The 19815-nt window shown below is 43.3% G+C and overlaps 1 pseudogene; it reads right to left on the minus strand.

The window, feature by feature from the left end:
• Positions 1 to 7654: 7654 nt before the first annotated feature.
• Positions 7655 to 7772, minus strand: LOC126204519 (5S ribosomal RNA; annotated as a pseudogene).
• Between the last annotated feature and the right edge of the window lie 12043 nt (positions 7773 to 19815).

Here is a 19815-nt window from a genome sequence, read left to right on the forward strand (position 1 = left end):
TATATTTAAATATCATAATTAAGCACAGACAGGTGATGAATGGAATCGCACTGTGTTCAACGAACGATCGTGGTTCTGTACTACCGTGGATAAAGGCGTCGATGACTGTGTAGGTAACCTCGGAGAACCGTCCCTTTATTCCAATCTTTTGGAGAGGCACAACTGTATTCCACGTGGCTTCATGGTTTGGAGAGACATCGGGTATGAGTTCAGGTCATAGTTGGTAGTAACTGAGGGAACTCTGACGGCACAACAATACACTTAACTGTAACGTGGTGAAATTTCCAATGCTCATTCACACGGGTCACTTGTCTTTATGAACTGTCGACGTAGTGTTGTTGTCGTCTTCGGTTCCAAGATTGGTGTAATTCAGCTCTCCATGCTGCTCTACCCTGTGCACGCCTGTTCATCTCCAAGTAGCTACTGCACACCGCATCCTTCTGAATCTGTTGCTGCTGTATTCACCTCTTGGTCACCCTCTACCGTCTTTACCAAAAATGGTTCAAATGGCTCTGGGCACTATGGGACTTAACATCTATGGCCATCAGTCCCCTAGAACTTAGAACTACTTAAACCTAACTAGCCTAAGGACGTCACACAACACCCAGCCATCACGAGGCAGAGAAAATCCCTGACCCCGCCGGGAATCGAACCCGGGAACCCGGGCGTGGGAAGCGAGAACGCTACCGCACGACCACGAGATGCGGACCCGTCTTTACCCCTCACACTTCCTTCCAGCACTAAGTTAGTGATCCCTTGATGTCTCAGAACGATCCCTTGTTCTAGTCAGGCCCTGCCATATATTTCTTTTCTCCCCAATTCTATTTAGTACCTCATCATTACCTATGTATTCTTCCCATCTAATCTTCAACATTCTTCTGTAGCACCACATTTCAATAACATCTATTCTCTTCTTGTCTAAACTGTTTATCGTCCATGTTTCACTTCCATACAAGGCTACACTCCATACAAATACTCACAGAAAAAACATGCTAACACTTAAATCTATATTCGACATTAACAGATTTCTCTTCTTCGGAAACCCTTTTCTTGCCATTGCCCGTCTACTTTTTTACATCCTCTCTACTTAAGCCATCGTCAGATGTTTTTCTGCCCAAATAGCAAAACTCATTTACTACTTTAAGTGTCTGGTTTTCTACTCTAATTCCCTCAGTATCTCCTGATCTAATTCGACTATGTTCCATTATCCTTGACGTGCTATTGCTGATGTTCATCTCATATCCTCCTTTCAAGACAGTGACCATTTTGTTCAACTGAACCCTGTCTCACTCCCTTTTCAGCCGCTACCTCCCTTTTATGCTACTCGACTCTTATAACTGCCGTCTGGTTTCTGTACAAGTTGTAAACAGCCTTATTCTCCCTCTGTTTTTTTTTTCTGCTATCTTCAGAATTGCAAACAGAGTATTCCAGTCAACATTGTCAAAAGCTTTCTCGAAGTCTACAAATGGTATACATATAGTTTTGTTTTTCCTTAACCTATCTTCAGTGAGAGGTCATAGGATCAGTATTGCCTTGCGTGTTCCTACATTTCACTGGTATCCAAACTTATCTTCCCCGAGGCTGGCTTCTACCATTTCTTCCATTCTTCTGTAAAGAATTCATGTTAGTGACTTATTAAACTGATAGTTCAGTAATTTCACATCTGTCAGGACCTGAGTTCTTTGGAATTGGAATTATTACATTCTTCTTAAAGAGGGTATTTACTGTGTCTCATGAAACTTGCTCACCAGATGGAAGAGTTATGTCAAGTATGGTTCTTCTAAGGCTATCAGTATTTCTGACGGAATGTCGCCGACCGCGGTGGTCTAGCGGTTCTAGGCACTCAGTCCGGAACCGCGCGACTGCTACGGTCGCAGGTTCGAATTCTGCCTCGGGCATGGATGTGTGTGCTGTCCTTAGGTTAGTTAGATTTAAGTAGTTCTAAGTTCTATGGGACTGATGACCACAGATGTGAAGTCCCATAGTGCTCAGAGCCATTTGAACCATTTGAACGGAATGTCGCCTACTCCCGGGACCTTGTTTCGACTTAGGTCTTTCAGTGCTCTGTCAAATTCTTCTCGCAGTATCATCTGTCCGAATCCATCTTCATCTGCGTCCTCTTCCATTTCTATAATATTAATATTATATTAATAAAATTCTACATACTCCTCCCGTCTTCAAGGGAAAGCCCTTCTTTGCTTAGGACTAGTTTTCAATCTGAGCTCTAGATATTTATAGAGCTGCTTCTCTTTTCTCTAAAGACTATATTAATTTTTCTGTAGGCGGTGTCTATATTTCCCCTGGTGAAATTTACTTCTTCATCCTTACATTTTTCTGCTTAGCTGTTTTGCACTTCCTGGAAGTCTAATTTTTTTAAAACGTTTCTGTTCCCTTTTGGTCGCTTCCTTCACTACAGTTTTTGATTTTCTCCTTCATCAATTAAATTCAATATCTCCTGCGTTATCCAAGGATTTCTAGTAGGCTTTATGTTTTTACCTATTTCATCCTCTGCTGAGTTCATTATTTCATCTCTCAAAGCTGACCAGCCCTCTTCTACTGTATTCCTTTTCCTTGTTCTTGTCAATCGCTGCCTAATGTTTCCTCTGAAACTCTCAACAACTTCTAGTTCTTTCAACTTATTCGGGTCCCTTATCCTTAATTTCCTACTACTTCCGTTTCCCTTTTAAATTTTCTAACCTACCTGTTCAATTAAGGGATTTAACATTCCACCCTCCGATCTTTAGAACATCTGTTTTGTTTCTCCTGATCACGATATCCTCCTGGTTAGTCCATGCCTGGAGATCCGAACGAGGGCTAGTTTGTCTCTGAAATATGTTACCCCGCAGGATATTATCAGCGTTAAAGCATACAGTAGAGCCGCAGCTGCATGCCCTCGGGAAAATTTACAGCTGTGAATTCTCGTTGCTTTCAGCCGTTTGAAGTACCAGCACAGCAAATCCCTATTGGTTGATTTTAGAAGGCAAGATCAGTCAATCGTCCAGACTGATGCCCCTGCAGCTATTGAAATGACTGCTGACCCTCTTCAGGAACCACATGTTTGTCTGGCCTCTCATCGGATACCCCCTGTTGTGGTTGCACCTTCGGTATGGCTATCTGTGTCACTGAGGCACGCAAACGTTCTCACCAACGGCAAGGTTCATGGTTCGTGGGAGGGTGTTCTGTCGTACCTTTGGCCGAAACACTTCCTCGCATCTAGTCCATTTCATTTCTTACTTTGAGTTAACTGATGTTCATATCCTAATGCAGACTGATCTTTCAGCTAGGTGCTGTAGATAAACGATTCACATATCTTTACAAAATAATATTTCATTTTTTTTAACACAGGAAAAGACTTCTCTTGACTGATCTGTTTTACTAATTTTTTGACTTTTCCTTCCATTTTTAATTTCTGCTGAGATATATATGCTCAGAGAGCAATGCCATGATCGTACCAGCCTAGTTATACCCCCAATTAATATCGATGGACAGTCTCCTTAACCATGTGGAGGTAAGAAGACTACGGTTGTAAGCTAGGGTAAGGGACAGTCAATGACAGTTATTGTATGTAAAACATGACAAATGACGTGTTTTATCCATATTAGTTGATAGTTACACGGTAAATAGAGTGATTATCACTAATGGGAGCTTCGTGAGGATGTGTGCAAGTTAGCAGTGGTGTCAAAGACTGAGCTGCCAGAAGTGTAGTCCGATTAAAGTTACTTGGTAGCTGACGTCTGTCACTTGCCGCTACAGTATTACTACACCGGCTGTCGGCTACCAGTCGATTATAGGCGACGCAATAACACGGCGGGTCACTTCACAGATAACGTTAATATGCAACGCGGAGGAATGTTGGGAGCGGCCCCCGCGAGATATAACGGAAGTGGCAGATAATCTGTCAGACAGCTGATTTTAAGTTACTAATGACTGAACTGCGGCAGACGACGGGTTTTGTAGCCCTGAATTTAAACTCATGCCCAATCTAACCACAACCTCGTGGTGTACAATGTATCCAAGAAAAGTGCGATTAACAATCTGGGGCAGACGTAAAATCACAATCGCTTTGTTCATGGCGGTTAAGGTCAGCCTCTATGACTAGACTTAAGACAGAAAAATTTCATAATATGCTTGTTTGCATAGCCATCTTCTCCAGAAAAATTTCAGTATTAGCGGTAAAAGCAAACTATTTTCTTGCTGTCATAGGTTGCCTGAAACTATCCTGACACTGGCAGCAGGGGTTAGTGCGTTACCAACCTTGAGCAGTTCTGGTTGGCACTTGGTTGCTGATTCTAGTCGACAAAGGCAAATTCCAAACGAGAAACGAGTGATACGAAGGAAAATAAGAGCAAACAGAAAAGTCAGTACGATGATGAAAATAACGCGGCAAAGTACAAACATCAAAAAAAGTTTTGCATCACTCCAGTTCCTACAACTCCTGAAGATAGACGTTGACTGTGGATATTGTATCACAGACACAGTCTCTTTGACTGCTCAGAGATGTCAGTAAACCCGCCCGAAGATGTAAACAACCATGCATGAGCAGCGCCTATTAGACGGAGGGGGTCCGACAGCCGATCAGTTCCAGTCATTCCACCAGGAAGGAGGTACACGGCCCATGTTGTCTGTAGTTCAACCATGCCTAGGCCGTCAATACCACGTTTCGATCGCGTCCGCATTGTTACTTTGTGCCAGGAAGGGCTCTCAACACGGAAGTGTCCAGGCGTCTCGGAGTGAACCAAAGTCATGTTTTTCGGACATGGAGGAGATACAGTGAGACAGAAACTGTCGATGACATGCCTCGCTAAGGCCGCCAAAGGATGCAGTGCATGACCGTAGCGGTCATGGATAATGGCTCTGAGGAACCTTGACAAAAAGGCCACCATGTTGAATAATGCTATTCGTGCAGCCACAGGTCGTCGTGTTACGACTCAAACTGTGCGCAATAGGCTACATGATGTGCAACTTCACTCCCGACGTCCATGGCGAGGTCCATCTTTGGAACCACGACACCATGCAGCGCGGTACAGATGGGCCTAACAACTGGCCGAATGGACCGCTCTGGATTGGCATCACGTTCTCTTCACCGATGAGTTTCGCATATGTCTTCAACCAGACAATCGTCGGAGAAGTGTTTGGGGGCCACCCGGTCAAGCCGAACGTCTTAGAAATGCTGTCCAGCGAGTGCAGCAAGATGGAGGTTCCCTGCTGTTTTGGGGTGACATTATGTGGGGCCAGCGTAAGCCGCTGGTGTCATGGAAGGCGCCGTAATGGTTGTACGATACGTGGATGCCATCCTTAGATCGATAGTGAAAACGATATCGGCAGCGTATTGGCGAGGCATTCGTCTTCATGGACGACAATTCGCGCCCCTATCGTTCACATCTTGTGAATGACTTCCTTCAGGAAAACGACATCGCTCTACAAGAGTGGCCAGCATGTTCTGCAGACAAGAATCCTATCGAACATGCCTAGCCATCTTGGACGACGTGATCCACCAACCACTGTGCGGTATCTACGCCGAATCGCCGTTGAGCAGTGGGACGATTTGGTCCAACAGAGCCTTTATGAACTTGTGAATAGTATGCCACGACGAATACAGGCATCCATAAATGAAAGAGGACGTGCTGCTGGCTATTAGAGGAACCGGTGTGTACTGTAACCTGGACCACCACCTCGGAAGATCTCGCTGTATGGTGGTACAACCTGCAATGTGTGGTTTTCATGAGCAATAAAAAGGGCGGAAATGATGTTTATGTTGATCTCTATTCCAATTTTCTGTACAGGTTCCGGTACTCTCGAAACCGAGGTGATGTAAAACTTCTGTTTGATGTGTGTACAAAAAATAAAAGAAAAACAACATTTAAATCAAATAATTGAACGAAAACAATAACCAAAATCTTTTTATTAGATTTAGTAAAACTTTAGAAATTACTGAATTTGACGAAATTTAAACCTTCAAGTTTCTGCACTTATGTGTACACGCTAACCACTTCACTGTGCCATTACACTGCGGAGGGACTGTTGTGTCCCAGTCACAACGAATAGTTGACACCCTTAACAAATTCGACTGCACGCAATATCGTACAAAACTTATGTAATGTAACGGATTTCTCTCATTATCATAGGTCCACAAGTGACGCTGAATCGCGTCTTGTTCGAAAGGATTCAGTAGTGTTTCATTAGTGCTGCGTATGAAACATGTGCATTTCGTTACAGTGCTTTTGGTGTGATTATAATATGTGTTCAAATACGAAGTTAAAGGACCAGATTCAGTATTCGGTATTTCAACACATTAAGAAAGAGAGCCAGACAAGTGAGTGAAAGTGAACTAATTCTTGTGGCAGTTGGCCAATAGCGAACGATTTAGAAGTGACGTCGAGCTCTCTGAATGGAGGAAACCAGCTACAACACGCGAAGCGCCAACTATCAAGTAATTTTAGTCGGAGTATAGTAACGCATGTGTCAACAAAATGCTTTTCCGGGACGATTTGTAGGAATCTGAGGATGATGTGGATAACTAAGCTTCAGTTAACGTTCCTGAATATGTTCCTAAATGCAAATGCGCTTCAAAAGTTTTTCCTAATGAGGTGAGTGTGAAAAATTATTTAAACGACTAAACAATATTGTGTCCCTTACCACAATTTTCGTGAATTTACGTAACAGGGAGATAATAGAGATGTTAAGGATCTCCTTAACGTTTTTTACCTGCTGTAATTTGCTAATATTAATTTCATGTTATATTTAATTATTGATTAATTTTTGAGGTTGTTATATTTTATTATTGCAACAATTGCTAATGAAAATCTTCGTGTCAAAAACTGAAACAATCTGGAATTTTTAAATTTGTAGTTTTGAAAGGTTGCCTAGTAAGGCTGCAACGAAGGCTGATATTTGCACGCCAGTATCACAACTGGACGCCTGTGAGAGGTGACTGATGGTCTTTTCAGAACTTCTGAAAGCGAACACCCTTCAACAATCGTCGGAAGGGTCAAGTCAGAGGAGGGAGGGTTATGATCTGGGGTACGTTCTAATGGCTGGCTCTGAGCACTATGGGACTCAACTGCTGAGGTCATTAGTCCCCTATAACTTAGAACTAGTTAAACCTAACTAACCTAAGGACATCACAAACACCCATGCCCGAGGCAGGATTCGAATCTGCGACCGTAGCGGTCTTGCGGTTCCAGACTGCAGCGCCTTTAACCGCACGGCCACTTCGGCCGGCGGGGTACGTTCTCGTGGCATTCTGAAAGGCACAATCGACCAACAGAAATAAGCATCTATCCTCGGAAAATATGCCCATCAGTACATGCACTATGTCTTTCCTCGGCATGATGGCATCTACCAGCAGAACAATGCAGCGTGTCACACAGCTCGCAGTATACATACGTGCGCCGAAGAGCTATAGGATGAGTTTACCGTACTCCCCTGGCCGCTAAAATACCCTGATTTTTTTTTAAAAAACCTCAGCCCGAACAGACCATGAAAGCCCAACGGTACCCACCGGCCGTCCCCGTCATCCTCAGCCCACAGGCGTCACTATATGCGGATATGGAGGGGCATGTGATCAGCACACCGCTCTCCCGGCCGTATGTCAGTTTACGAGACCGAAGCCACTACTTCTCACTCAAGTAGCAATGGCTGAGTGCACCCCACTTACCAACAGCGCTCGGCGGACCGGATGGTCTCCCATCCAAGTCCTAGCCCAGCCCGACAGCGCTTAACTTCGGTGATCTGACGGGAACCGGTGTTACCACTGCGGCAAGGCCGTTGGCTACACCCTGATTTAAACTGAATCGAAAATCCGTGGAACCACCTGGATCAGACTGTTCGCTCCATGGATCCTCAGCCGAGAAACGTAGCGCGGATGGGAGCGGCACTGGAGTCGACATGGGTCCATATCCCGTACCTTCCTGCAACTTCCAGAACCGCAATGACTCTCTTCCTGCGCGTCTCGCAGCGGTTCACGCTGCAAAAGATATTAAAGATATTTATTCATACGTTTGACAGGTGCTCACATTAATGTGACTGGACAGAGTAGTTCAAAAAATGGTTCAAATGGCTCTGAGCACTATGGGACTTAACTTCTGAGTTCATCAGTCCCCTAGAACTTAGAACTACTTAAACCTAACTAACCTAAGGACATCACACACATCCATGCCCGAGGCAGGATTCGAACGTGCGACCGTAGCGGTCGCGCGGTTCCAGACAGTAGGGCCTAGAACCGCTCGGCCACCGCGGCCGGCAGAGTAGTTCCAAAATAATGACTTATCTGAATAAAAAAATCAGATTGCACGCACTTGAAATGTCTTACGAGAGTTTATTGAAATTTTAGTGTCTAATTTATCAGAACAACCCATCATTGTCAGAACCCATCAGAACAACCCATCATTGTTTACACCTCGCAGGGCCTCCCGCATTGCCACCCGCGCCGGCCCCGCCAGTCGGCCCGCACGCTAGTCGTTCGTTTCTGTCGTCAGTCGACTCGACTGAATCGAGTTATCGAGTAGTTGTACTTTCCTATGTAGCACGCTCGTCCGCGTCATCGTATTTTATACGTTTCTGCCTGGCGCATAAATAGTTAACACATACTTACGAGAGAAGTCGCTGACATTCTAGTGATCTCGATACCTTATTCTGTCTGGCATTTGTTCGAGAAACGTCGCGAATATTCTACTGTTTTCTTGAACAGAGAACCTTCGATACTTAGCGTTATAAATACAACCGAGCGAGGTGGCGCAGTGGTTAGAACACTGGACTCGCATTCGGGAGGACAACGGTTCAATCCCGCGTCCGGTCATCCTGATTTAGGTTTTCCGTGATTTTCCTAAATCGCTCCAGGCAAATGCCGGGATGGTTCCTCTGAAAGGGCACGGTCGACTTCCTTCCCCATCCTTCCCTAATCCGATGAGACTGATGACCTCCGTGTTTGGTCTCTTCCCCCAAACCAACCAACCAACCAACGTTATAAATACGGACTATTCGCCGAATAGGTAGTCGACAATGAAGGAGGATCGACTTAATGGCTTAGCTCTGTTCAACACCTGACATTGATTGTCCTATTGACGATGCAGCTACCCAGTTTGCCAGGAAGAAGAGGCGCACAGAATTCATCATTTAAGGAAGAGAACCGCAATTGTAACTTTTTTGTATTATAACACGGCATTGTCTTGTATATGTGTATGATCAGTACAAATAAAACTTCTTTAAGCTTTGCATGTGACTTGATTATTTTTTATTACGGTAAAAGTAAAGATAGCTCAAGATATTTTTAGCGCCCCCTCCTTCAGGTTTATCTGTATCCGCCACTGGGTCATTATATTTTCCGCTTATCCTCTTAGAGTAAACAACGAACACGTCTCATCTTGCTGCGGTTCTCAACAATGCAGCGGTCCCTGTAGCGGGCTACGACGTTGCTTAGCGCCAGTCTGAGACGAGGAGCCAGGCGAGCGATATGAACGCGTCCGTCCCTGCTCAGAAAAAGCCTGTAAGAAAACCTTGGATTGCAGTCAGAGTACGAAGCAACGACAGCAGGCAGAAGGTAAGCTATATGAGTTCCACCAATACATGGCAGTCAAAATACAGGCGTCAAATCGAGTGCACCTTTCTGCAGATGCATGACATAAATTCTCAGAGATATGTATGTTTAATGAAAATGCAGGTCTTGGACACTGAAGTTACAATCAGGGTAATCTGATTTTGGAAAGTATTATCCAGACTTTATCAAGGCTGATCTGAGTTAGTTTATGTTGGAGAAATATGAATTTACAAATCTTAGGAAATTCGTTATATTACAGATTATACAGTAACTGCACTTTTATCACGTTTCCGTGTAAAGCGATTCCTGTAATCTCTCGAATAGACACTGTTTGACAAGTAGAGGGTATCACCGTCGTGCCTTAAAACACACGTGAGTCCAGAGCAATGTTGCATTCTAGTCTCCGGCTTTGACCACTAACGTTATGTTAATGGCTGCTATGACGTCACCTTCTAGTGCGTATTTTGAGCTATACTTCTTTATAGCATTATTTTCTGTCGTAATCTCGTTCATTTAGAGAGAAGTTAATTTCTCAATCTTTGATATTTATGAGAAACAAAATACTGTATGATAATGATACGCGGGAGTCATATCAGTTTCACATTTACTAGTCCTTTCAGTAGCAAAATGTGGATACCTATATAATCCAAGTTCTGCACCTGATGTGGTGAATAACTTTGAAGAAAGTGCGAATGTTGAAGTAGTTTTGCGAAATAGGTGGATGGACTTAAGGATGCAAGCAGCACCATTAAGTTTGTGAGGAATCTGAACCTAATTGCTAATCAGTGTAGAGTGCATGTAGCATTGACATCAAGTCTAAGGTTCCCAATAAACGTATTGGGAACCTATATACATATACATGGCGCTGAAGCAAGGATCATTAGTGGCTTTCTATTCGTCGAGGCACTTGGTTTGAGATATCAAGGCTACTGTAAATATGAACAACTTCCTGTTTCTGAGTTACATTTTTGTCTAAGGCCTACAGTTTGGTTTGCTGTTCATGAAACACAGATAGATGGAAAACATTTACTGCCTGTTTTTATTCTGAAGGGAAACTAGTTCTCAGCTTATAAGGAAAAGTGGCAAAATAGCGGCGGGGGAGCAAGTATCATTCTTGAAATAAACGTGTCTCAGTTTGGAAAAAAGAAGAGTGAGAAAGAGCATGATGTTCTGGAATACTGATGTTGGCTGTGGAGGGGGGCGCAGTTGTTTCTGGTGGTGATCCTTGTCTTGACATTGTATTTAAATCAGTACAAAATAGGACAGCCATCACTATGCTTCAGCCTTACCTAATAAGAAAGCATATAGCCTGTGGGTCTACCGCAATGTCAGATGAGTGGAAGAGTTGCAAGGATTTATATAAGGTTGGTTACAAGTATTTAGTAGTGAATCAATTTTGAAATATAATAACTGGGGCTTGTTCAAATACAATAGAGTGATATTGGGGGGGGGGGGGGGGGCGTCAATAAAAAATATTATTGGGTGAGGGAAGTGGCGAATGTCGCTATTGCTGTCTGATTTAGCTGAGTGTATGGAGGAAAAGCGTATCGGAAATTGAGTGTGTATTTGAATTATTTTTGAAAAGTGTTGGCAAGATTTATGTCCCAAAAATTGAAAATAAAATTCGTATTTGAACATGTAGTAGCTGTTACTGATGTTTTTCTAATTTTTGCAATTAATTTAGTTACTTAATTTTTATAAATTTCCCACTCTTTTTCATTTTAATTTTCCCCTGTTTTTTCTTCGCTTCTTTCTCTTAGGAACCAGGAGCTCCTTAGCCAGGGGGCAATGCTTCGATTCCCCAGCCCTGTTACGCCCTTGGCTACAAGCCATTTTTTACTTCAACACGTGACGTAGAGTCAATTTAGATCACCACATTTCTCGTTCACATAAAGCTAGCAGATTACCTGGCGCTGCCCGGTTACTTCTTTCTCCCAAAATAATGGGGAAGTCTGCTTAAAGTGTGAAAACAAGCTTAGTTCTGTGCAACACGACAGAAATTGCGAGCTGGAGAGTTCGTGACTGAAATATGATTTTTTCTTCTTCTCTTATTAAACCATTTGACAATTACTAATTTTTGTTTTTACAATTAGAGCTTTCAGCTGTCATGTACTGTGTTGCAGCATGTGTACTCTCGTAATCACAGACTATACTGCGTTAGCTGTAATTATAAAACCAACAATATGCGACTGTTAGAATTATATATTAATACCTTCAGCTGCTGACGGGCGTTGATATATATCAACAGGGGCAGGTGAAAATGTGTGCCCCGACCGGGACTCGAATCCGGGCTCTCCTGCATAGCCACCGAGGGCACACAGGAACTATCTCGCTCATGCCACCCGTGAGACCCACATTCTCACCTTATATGTCCACACACTACATTCGTAGTGTCCCTTCACAACACACTCATTACTCGTGGAAGACATTCTTACCAAGTCTCGTAAGAGTTAGGGTAATATGTGTGCATCCGCACAGAAGAGGAAGGTCATGGCCGGTATTGTCAGAACTATATACTTATATGGATGTGGTGTCTGTTCTTTCGGACATGTTCTAACTATATACTTATATGGATATGGTGTCTGTTCTTTCGGACATGTTCTGGCAATACTGGCCATGACTTTCCTCTTCTGTGCGGATGCACACATATTACGCGAACTTTTACGAGACTTGGTAAGAATGTCTTCCACGAATAACGAGTGTGTTGTGTAGGGACACTACGAATGTAGTGTGTGGACATAAGGTGAGAAAGTGGGTCTTGCGGGAGGCATGCGCGAGATAGTTCCTGCAATCGCACTATGCTGCGTGTCCTTGGTGGCTCACATGGATAGAGCGTCCTCCAGTGGAAGACTCTGCAGGAGAGACGCTCAGTAGCTCCATACGGGCTTTTGTTGAAGGTTCGAGAACATACCTTCACCGAGGAGTTAAGCAGTATATTGCTCCTTCCTACGTATATCTCACGAAGAGACCATGAGGATAAAATCAGAGAGATTGTAGCCCACACAGAGGCCTACCGACAATCTATCTTTCCACAAACAATACGAGACTGGAATAGAAGGGAGAACCTATAGAGGTACTCAAAGTACCCTCCGGCACACACCGTCAGGTGCCTTGCGGAGTATGGATGTAGATGTAGATGTAGATGCAACTTTATGCCTCCTCCACACCATAACACCCAGACCGCCAAAACGATCATGTTCGACAAAGTTCACCGTACATATGGTGAAAGGTGGGAACATGTAATACATTCAAGAACATTGTCTAACATCATTGTTTCGGTGGTTCACGTGTTATGGTGTGGGGAGGCGTGATATTTTATGGGCGTACTGACCTCCAGATCTAGCCTTTTTTAACGTCCAAGTGGCCGGCCGTCTTAAATCACGGTGATTTCAGTGTAATTATCATATCTGAATAACATTGTCATTTTTGTTTACCTCATTGCGTATTTCGTTGAGTTACCCTCTGTGCAATTTGTAGCAGTTATTCTTATGTATAGTCCAAGTTTAATGGTGGGAAACGGCCTTGCCGCAGTGGATACACCGGTTCCCGTCAGATAAGTTAAGCGCTGTCGGGTGTGGACGGCACTTGGGTGGGTGACCATCCGGGCTGCCATGCGCTGTTGCCATTTTTCTGGGTGCACTCAGCCTCTTGATGCCAATTGAGGAGCTACTCGACTGAATATAAGCGGCTCCGGTCACAGAAAACCGCCATAAAGACCGGGAGAGCAATGAGCTGACCACACGCCCCTCCTATCTGCATCCTGATCTGAGGATGACACGTCGATCGGATGGTCCAGATGGGCCACTTGTGGTCTGAAGACGGAGTGCAAGTTTAATGGAGTTACGTTACTATACTGTGACACGCCATGCGAAAATTACTCCCGTCCTTAAGCTTTGCACGCCGTTGTGTTAAAAAATTAAGACATTCACTGGAATATTTAAATTACAAACGCCAGAAAAAACCGTCAAATGTACATCAGAGCAGTCCCTGTCCAAAGCATTTATCCCTTTCTGTGTGCTTTCTTGGTATCCCGACTTGTTAATAAGAAAAATGTCGTGTTGTACCCTCGTTCTGAGCCGACGTTACATCGCAGGCTGGGTGAGTAAACTCGATAATTCGGAAGAAGGCAAAAAGCACAGCACTCTGGGAGTATTGTGTCTACTACAGCGCTGTGGCGTTGAACCAAGTCTTCGGTTTGATGTAAGTGCTATGATGCGAATCCATAACCGTTGTGCTCCGAAGAACCGAATGTTAACGTCTTGGGTGTTAATTATAAATGGGTAGAATGTGGCCAAAGAGATCTTATAGACAAAGGGAATATAGAAATCGAGGCAAAACATTAGTTGACAAAAGTTCACTTTAAATTAATATACTTTATTCAACTTTTGAGAAGGAACTGCTACACTGTTGACAACTGGTGACAGCCGTCACTGGTTATTATCAGAGGCCCGACACGAGCGTGAAGATATGTTCACCGAATTTATTTCCGGCAGAGCTAGCTATCAACAGCTCGGTGTAACATCGGCACTAACTAGCGACATGGAAGTAATCTTGACTAGAAGACTGCGGCCCAGGTTGCCGCCTGAGGGTCCTCCATTGGTGGCGACGTTCAAAGCCTCGTCGCGGCGCCCTCAAGTTTCTTCGAGGCGCCGGCTCCTGCAATACAGGTAGGCTACGTTACTGTAGAAAGTTTTATGAGTTTTCTGTCAAGTAGGCTACTGAATGGTTTGAGTGCCCCTTTCTCAAGTTTTTAACCAAAATAATTGTAGATTTCGGTAGCGATTGTCCTTACAGTCTGACATACACTACTGGCCATTAAAATTGCTACACCAAGAAGAAATGCAATTGATAAACGGGTATTCCTTGAACAAATATATTATACTAGAACTGAGCCGCGGGTCGTAACACATCTGAAATGTAACATCCACTGTTCAAAGTGACGTCAATGCGAACAAGAGGTGACCGAGACGTGTAACCAATGGCACCACATACCATCACGCCAGGTGATACGCCAGTAAGGCGATGACGAATACACGCTTCCATATGCGCGTTCACTGCGATGTCGCCAAACACGGATGCGACCATCATGATGCTGTAAACGGAACCTGGATTCATCCGAAAAAATGACGTTTTGCCATTCGTGCACCCAGGTTCGTCGTTGAGTACACCATCGCAGGCGCTCCTGTCTGTGATAAGCGTCAAGGGTAATCACAGCCATGGTCTCCGAGCTGATAGTCCATGCTGCTGCAAACGTCGTCGAACTGTTCCTGCAGATGGTTGTTGTCTTGCATCTGTTGACTCAGGGGTCGAGACGTGGCTGCACGATCCGTTACAGCCATGCGGATAAGATGCCTGTCATCCCGATTGCTAGTGATACAAGGCCATTGGGATCCAGCACGGCGTTCCGTATTACCCTCCTGAATCCACCGATTCCATATTCTACTAACAGTCATTGGATCTCGACCAACGCGAGCAGCAATGTCGCGATACGGTAAACAGCAATCGCGATAGAATACAATCCAACCTTTATCAAAGTCGGAAACGTGATGGTACGCGTTTCTCCTCCTTAGATGAGGCATCACAACAACGTTTCACCAGGCAACGCCGGTCAACTGCTGTTTGTGTATGAGAAATCGGTTGGAAACTTTCCTCATGTCAGCACGTTGTATGTGTCGCCACCGGTGCCAACCTTGTGTGAATGCTCTGAAAAGCTAATCATTTGCATATCACAGCATCTCCTTCCTGTCGGTTAAATTTCGCGTCATATTCGTGGTGTAGCAATTTTAATGGCCAGTAGTGTAAATGTGTTATGTTTGTCTGTTAATAACTGAACATAAATAACAGCCTCCAAGATTGACGTAGGTACCTTGTCGATTCTTGGCGTAAATAGTCGAGAAACCCATAAAACGAGGATTTCAACATTCGAAGATAATTGAAAAACTTACTGTCATCTGCACATATAGACTTAAAAAGCGTATAATATAAATCTCAAGTCAATCTAGAAACATACACAGGATGCTTTCGTGTTTCCCTAACGCTTCTCATTTTCTGCTCTATACAGAATCACATTCTATCAGCTGACTATTCCCCGATCAGAAAAGATCATTTTTTCAAATTGTGTAAAATGTGAAACCATATTTCTAAAATAATAACTATTATAGAATATTCCACTAGTATCGTGTATTTTTTCACACATAAAGTATAAAATATTCTATCGAGATCCAACAGGACAGTCAGTTAATGGAAAAGTTGTGCCACCAGTTCATGAACAACCTAACAACTAGCGGCCTAATTCACTCTGAACCGTTTGACGAAGTTTGGTTTTGCACGTGTAGCAGCTGCCCGTTCAGTACCACAGAAGAGGAAGCGCGAGTAAAATTAATTGCTGAGATCCTTCAGTGCGAGCGCTAATAAATCCAAATTTCAGCGCCGTTACGCTCAGATGTACGGTACATTACTTTTTAGGGTTCGGACTGAAAAAGATTCTTGGTATTTCGTGAAAAGCTTCTTCCAGAATAACGTTGCTTCTTTCAAGCATCTGTAATCGATATTTCTCGATTTTATGCGAAACTTGCCGCTCGGTTATGATGAAAAAATACACGGTGCTGCTGGAAATTTGCTTTAACTTGTGAGCTGTGTACGAAGTGAGACGGGTGCCTTATTAGAAACATCGCATTCGTAAGATGCGGGCAGTGTTTGGGATTATTAAACGACTGCTGTAGATGTTCAACGTCATACGTGTACCTTCTGGGAATAACTCACTGAGCGTATAAAATATGTACGGCTGGGTGTGAAATTACAACTCTAGACGTGAGAGACTAACGATGCAGAATATAGTCGCTATGATAGTTTCTTTATGATGACACATGTACGTACTTTTTAATGGCGCAGTACAGAGTCCATCGGTTGTTAATTATCTCAGACGTTAAGTTTCTACAGTGGTGGTGGACGACGTCTGTTGCTCTCTGAGGATGTTCACAAACTATACAGTTCTGTATAGAGAAGCGAGGTCGTTAGAAGTTTGTTACGACAAGCAGAAAGACTTGAAGATGATCAGCACATAGAAGACTAAATGGAATGATTAACAACTGACTTTCAGCGTAAAGAAATGTAATGTGTTGCGTCTAGATAGAACAAAATACTCGATATCGCTCAACTGTACTTAAATGGTAGTGAGCATTGGGTTTGGCTTTGGAACGTGAGGGAGTAAGTACTGTCATATAATGCTTTAAAAAGTTTATAAATAAGAACCAGATCTAGAGTTTCAGCCTTGCTTCAAGACGCACTTCACGGTAATTAAGGTAGCACAAGTTAACCATTCAGAGTAATTAAATACGTAAACGACAAACGCAATTCATGTTCAAGAGACATTCACCAACCACATGGGGTTCAATGCACAGAAGTTAAGCCCGAATAACACACCCCTCAATTACACACTTTAAAACAAAAAGGAAACTTGTTTTCTTAAACAACACGAATAAAAGACAAAATTTCAATTAATATGGGGTGCCAACTGTGGTCTGAATGCTTCGACACAATTATATGTGGCCACTTTCAATAGAACTACACACTCGATTAAATATTATACTAAAATTTATATGGTACGAACATACATAACCAATTAAATGAAAAGTATTAATCCTTACATTAGCAAGTGGGGGTGGGGAGTACTTCGTGCCAACCTTTTGAAAATATTGTGATCTAGTCAGTTACTCCCCCCATGAACCATGGACCTTGCCGTTGGTGGGGAGGCTTGCGTGCCTCAGCGATACAGATGGCCGTACCGTAGGTGCAACCACAACGGAGGGGTATCTGTTGAGAGGCCAGACAAACATGTGGTTCCTGAAGAGGGGCAGCAGCCTTTTCAGTAGTTGCAGGGGCAACAGTCTGGATGATTGACTGATCTGGCCTTGTAACATTAACCAAAACGGCCTTGCTGTGCTGGTACTGCGAACGGCTGAAAGCAAGGGGAAACTACAGCCGTAATTTTTCCCGAGGACATGCAGCTCTACTGTATGATTAAATGATGATGGCGTCCTCTTGGGTAAAATATTCCGGAGGTAAAATAGTCCCCCATTCGGATCTCCGGGCGGGGACTACTCAAGAGGACGTCGTTATCAGGAGAAAGAAAACTGGCGTTCTACGGATCGGAGCGTGGAATGTCAGATCACTTAATCGGGCAGGTAGGTTAGAAAATTTGAAACGGGAAATGGATAGGTTAAAGTTAGATATAGTGGGAATTAGTGAAGTTCGGTGGCAGGAGGAACAAGACTTTTGGTCAGGTGATTACAGGGTTATAAATACAAAATCAAATAGGGGTAATGCAGGAGTAGGTTTAATAATGAGTAAAAAAATAGGAGTGCGGGTTAGCTACTACAAACAGCATAGTGAACGCATTATTGTGGCCAAGATAGACACAAAGCCCATGCCTACTACAGTAGTACAAGTTTATATGCCAACTAGCTCTGCAGATGATGAAGAAATAGATGAAATGTATGACGAGATAAAAGAAATTATTCAGGTAGTGAAGGGAGACGAAAATTTAATAGTCATGGGTGACTGGAATTCGTCAGTAGGAAAAGGGAGAGAAGGAAACATAGTAGGTGAATATGGATTGGGGGGAAGGAATGAAAGAGGAAGCCGCCTTGTAGAATTTTGCACAGAGCATAACTTAATCATAGCTAACACTTGGTTCAAGAATCATGAAAGGAGGCTGTATACATGGAAGAAGCCTGGAGATACTGACAGGTTTCAGATAGATTATATAATGGTAAGACAGAGATTTAGGAACCAGGTTTTAAATTGTAAGACATTTCCTGGGGCAGATGTGGATTCTGACCACAATCTATTGGTTATGAACTGCAGATTGAAACTGAAGAAACTGCAAAAAGGTGGGAATTTAAGGAGATGGGACCTGGATAAACTGAAAGAACCAGAGGTTGTAGAGAGTTTCAGGGAGAGCATAAGGGAACAATTGACAGGAATGGGGGAAATAAATACAGTAGAAGAAGAATGGGTAGCTCTGAGGGATGAAGTGGTGAAGGCAGCAGATGATCAAGTAGGTAAAAAGACGAGGGCTAATAGAAATCCTTGGGTAACAGAAGAAATATTGAATTTAATTGATGAAAGAAGAAAATATAAAAATGCAGTAAATGAAGCAGGCAAAAAGGAATACAAACGTCTCAAAAATGAAATCAACAGGAAGTGCAAAATGGCTAAGCAGGGATGGCTAGAGGACAAATGTAAGGATGTAGAGGCTTGTCTCACTAGGGGTAAGATAGATACTGCCTACAGGAAAATTAAAGAGACCTTTGGAGAGAAGAGAACCACATGTATGAATATCAAGAGCTCAGATGGAAACCCAGTTCTAAGCAAAGAAGGGAAGGCAGAAAGGTGGAAGGAGTATATAGAGGGTTTATACAAGGGAGATGTACTTGAGGACAATATTATGGAAATGGAAGAGGATGTAGATGAAGACGAAATGGGAGATAAGATACTGCGTGAAGAGTTTGACAGAGCACTGAAAGACCTGAGTCAAAACAAGGCCCCGGGAGTAGACAACATTCCACTAGAACTACTGATGGCCTCGGGAGAGCCAGTCATGACAAAACTCTACCATCTGGTGAGCAAGATGTATGAGACAGGCGAAATACCCTCAGACTTCAAGAAGAATATAATAATTCCAATTCCAAAGAAAGCAGGTGTTGACAGATGTGAAAATTACCGAACTATCAGTTTAATAAGTCACAGCTGCAAAATACTAACGCGAATTCTTTACAGACGAATGGAAAAACTGGTAGAAGCCGACCTCGGAGAAGATCAGTTTGTATTCCGTAGAAATGTTGGAACACGTGAGGCAATACTGACCTTACGACTTATCTTGGAAGAAAGATTAAGAAAAGGCAAACCTACGTTTCTGGCATTTGTAGACTTAGAGAAAGCTTTTGACAATGTTGACTGGAATACTCTCTTTCAAATTCTGAAGGTGGCAGGGGTAAAATACAGGGAGCGAAAGGCTATTTACAATTTGTACAGAAACCAGATGGCAGTTATAAGAGTCGAGGGGCATGAAAGGGAAGCAGTGGTTGGGAAAGGAGTGAGACAGGGTTGTAGCCTCTCCCCAATGTTATTCAATCTGTATATTGAGCAAGCAGTAAAGGAAACAAAAGAAAAATTCGGAGTAGGTATTAAAATTCATGGAGAAGAAGTAAAAACTTTGAGGTTCGCCGATGACATTGTAATTCTGTCAGAGACAGCTAAGGACTTGGAAGAGCAGTTGA

This window comes from Schistocerca nitens, chromosome 9 (assembly GCF_023898315.1).
Source record: "Schistocerca nitens isolate TAMUIC-IGC-003100 chromosome 9, iqSchNite1.1, whole genome shotgun sequence".
NCBI lineage: Eukaryota > Metazoa > Arthropoda > Insecta > Orthoptera > Acrididae > Schistocerca > Schistocerca nitens.